General features: G+C 34.4%; 1 long non-coding RNA gene across 1 annotated transcript; it reads right to left on the bottom strand.

The window, feature by feature from the left end:
* Window positions 1-342: 342 nt before the first annotated feature.
* On the bottom strand, window positions 343-1913 carry LOC126691222 (uncharacterized). The gene is made up of 2 exons (XR_007644792.1): window positions 1208-1913; window positions 343-1051 (listed from the first exon to the last, which is right to left on the bottom strand). It is a non-coding gene; the product is annotated as an uncharacterized LOC126691222 (long non-coding RNA).
* Between the last annotated feature and the right edge of the window lie 2016 nt (window positions 1914-3929).

Below are 3929 nucleotides of genomic sequence, written 5' to 3'. Positions count from 1 at the left end.
CAGTAGTACTCCTAGTAGACTCAATAATTTCTTCCTAAAATATTTCGTTAACAAATGCCCTTAAACATCAGTTAACATTTCTCTATTATTGAATTGGACCATAGGATTGTAAGGTCTGCATTCCTTCTAGTCTAGTAATTCAATTGAATGAAAGGGCTTTATTGCCAAAGCGTAAGAGGATTAAAAAATAAAAAAGAGATATTGGTGGAGTAACACTAAAGCATATTTGACGATTATCAAAAACTAAAGCATATTTGAATTAAAAAATTTCCTACACGTTGTAATATGTATAGCATCCACTAGTACAATAAACAAATAATTGAACAAGCAAATACTCAACAGTTTAAAATAATAGACAAAATTTATATCTTAATCCTTAGTCATGAGTAACACAATAGCCCTACTGAGCACTTACATTAATATATTCTTTGAAAGGTAATAAAATGATCATAAACCCCATAGCTGCTCCACTAACAAGGACGATGTTTCCTCAAGTACCCCCTCACATAAAAAAGCTAAAATATGGCATCAGGCATTGCTACTTCCTGCAAAAATCATTGACAAATCCCACTAGAACTAGCAAGAAACTAACCTGGAAATAGCCAAAACCTCCATTCCCCCAACAATAATATATTTGTAAAAGTTATAAACAAACAAATGAAGAACAGATATTCTTCCCATCCACACTCCCAACAGCCTCAACTTGAGCCTTAAATTAAACAATGTAACTAAATTATGAAATTATATAGAATGGAATGAGAGAGAGAGAGAGAGAGAGAGAGAGAGAGAGTTAGAGATGGCATCCAAAGCAATTACAGGTCTTGGGAGTGAAAGAGCAAAAGCCAAAAGGCCTGTTGGGAATGTTGCAATTGATGGCATAGCAACAAGGAGATGGCAAGCAAAGACCTTTGGCCCCACCACAGCAAGTGCATAGTGCACATATCTGGAAGCTCCCTAACCTCCTTCTGCTATCATTCATCACCGTCATCATCTTCTCCATCCTTCCTGACTCCACCATTGGCACCATCATCTCAGTCTCAGACCCATTAATCTCCAAAATCAAGAAACAAACTTTTCAATTCAAACAATACCCACAAAAAAAATCATAACAAATTTCAGAAGAAAACTTAAGGGATCTATGAAAAATCAAGCCTTGGGATTTTTGAGTAAAAAAATAAAAAAGACATTTATTTGACAATATACTCACATGGGCTTCACTGTAGTTGACCGCATTAGCTAAACACAGCAGCAATATGAGAGAGAGAGCGACACCAGAAGCAGACATGATGGTTCTTAAAATGGGTCTTGTTGGGTTTGTGTTTTGATTAAAACAGTATATGAGAATTTCAGGAAGAGTGTGAGTGTGATTCTGTGAGAGATGGATCTTGCTATTTTTTTAGACAGGTTTTTTTTTTTTTTGATTTGGTGGTGTATCATAAATAAGTATGAAGGGGGTTTTGAATTTGGGGTGATGAGCTGCTTTAGGTGGTGTTAAATTGTGGAGTTTTTAAATGGGTTTTCCATTATTGCTGCTGCATATTTTGAGGGTTGGAAAATGGCTTTTGGGTTTGGGGGAATTTTTATTGATGAGAGTTTTTGTTGTTTGTCCTTCTTTAGTTGCACTTTGGCACTGTGACTGTGGTGGTGGTGAAGAGTCTTAACTTAAACTTGAGGGAATGTAGGACCTTCTAATCTATTTGTGTGAATGTCACATTATGTGAAGTCACTACTCACTACGGATTGTAAGGGCAAGGCTACTGTTCACACCCTCTTGCAGTGTCAGCTTAAGGTGCGTTGATAGAGAGGGTTTTTGTGGTTCTACAATAGGGTTGTCCACACTTTGTCTCCACCAAAGTCTCACATTTGGGTCGGGTATGTGTATTCACATGGGTTAAATTTCGGACCTTATGATATGGAGGCCCAGTCCCAGAATGTTTTTATTCATTCATTTGTTTTCTCATTCTCATATATATCTTTCAAATTTTAAAAAACTTTGCTCTTACTCTTACATGATAAAACAACTTTGAATCAAGGACCTACTTTATTGCATATTTACATAAACAAAAAAGAAGCTACTTTATAATTTAGCCAAAAAAAAAAAAAGACCTAACACTATAATATAACTCAAACTTCGGCACTTGGTAGTTACCAAAGGACCAAAAAAAAAAGGGGTGGGGGAATCCTAAGGGCGTATGTGATTTGAAACCTTTTAAAATGATTTTGTAATTTGATATTTTTTTATTGAGTAACTAATGATACTGAAAATCAGTGGTCACAAGTTTCATATCAACTTTGAAAAACTTGCAAAAGCAAGAACGCACAGTTTGGAATTGACATTGATGTAATGCAGCCCAAAGTTGATTTAAACATCATCAACTAATATTCTTTGATTTTTCTTCCTTTCAAGGCTTAGGTTGTGATTATTTCATGATTGAGTTATTTTAGGATCACAACTCTTGCCGCATCTTTTTTCACAACTATTTTATGTGACAAACCATTATTGGCTGCATGTCACTTTTTATATTAGACCTCATAACTTTTTCTTCACCACTCATGATCAATCATAAAAGAGAATTGTGGGAAAAAGTGAATAAAAATGAGGAAAATGGGCATTTGCCCCTAATTTACAAACTATGCAGCAAAATACCCATATTTTAAAACTATAAAACAAAATGCCCCTGTTTTTTACACTCAATTTTAATAAAATCGAGTTACAGATGAAAATCGACATTAGCAATGTCGAATTTTATGCATATTTTGCCACTTAAATTTTTTTGAAAATTTAAGTGGAACTCGACATTGTTAATGTCGAGTTACACTTAAAAAAATACACAGAACTCAATTTTGAGGATATCAAGTTTTACAAAAATTTTGATTTTGTCAAAATTGAGTTTCAAAAACAGTGACATTTTGCTAAATAGTTTCAAAACATGGGCATTTTACTGCATAGTTTTGAAATTAGGGGCACAAGTCCATTTTCCCCTAAAATGGTGTGTACCTAGAATTATTGTTCATGATTTGAAGCAAGTTTTAAGCATGAAAAAGTATTCAACAAGTCAAATTGGGTTGGCCAAACTGGTCACTTTTCTTCTAGGGTTGGGTTTGGATTTGCAATATCTTATCAAATTTCATGTCAAGCTATGTCTGCTATCCGTGGGAAGAGAAGAGTGAAGGAAAAGTCAGTAAAATTGAGGAGAGGGGACAAAATTCCTTGTCCTAGTTCAGGAAAGTGTGGGTGAGGAGACCAAAAGTTACTTTTGGCCCATTTTCCCTTTCGCCCCAAAGTGGCCAGATCTGAGAGGAAAATAACTTTGAGCTGAGGACCTACCTTCTATATAACTCAAATTTTGATACTTGGTAGCGGGTACAAAAAAGAAGGAAAAAATTGCCAAATAATGCCTTGATTTATTTATTTATTTATTTTATTATTATTATTATTTTTAAGTACGATTCCTTTGATGATCCGCAGCAAGGAAAAGAGAATATTAGTTTGGGCTTAGGCTCAGGCTCATAATATCTAACAAAAGGTTTTCCGTTGAGTTCTTAACCAAAAATAAAAAATTCAAGTATAGTAAAAAAAAAATATTTAATACATTGTAAGTGGAGGATGGGGGAAATTGAATATTGATGTCTCCATTCGAAACTACATACCATTTTATTGAGTTACAAAATCCTTGACAGTGCAGTTATGCTTTGATTGGGAGGAGAGGGCTAGATGAAAAAGAGTGAAAAAAGGTACTTAAATCTCTTATTTGAGAGGGAGAGGAGAGAGGGATTTGGAGCGAATATTTATTTTTTTGGTGTAAACACTCTATTTTGTATCCATAATTTAATCTTGGAAGAGGGCAAGATGGTCATTTTATGTACCCAAAAACCATGGTTGCATTTTAGTCACTAACTCATTCATCACAGATCATAAAAATGATCTT

The sequence above is a fragment of the Quercus robur genome, chromosome 1 (genome assembly GCF_932294415.1).
Source record: "Quercus robur chromosome 1, dhQueRobu3.1, whole genome shotgun sequence".
Taxonomy (NCBI): Eukaryota; Viridiplantae; Streptophyta; class Magnoliopsida; order Fagales; family Fagaceae; genus Quercus; species Quercus robur.
Note: the sequence above shows the minus strand (reverse complement) of the source record. Positions and strands in the feature narration are given on the sequence as shown.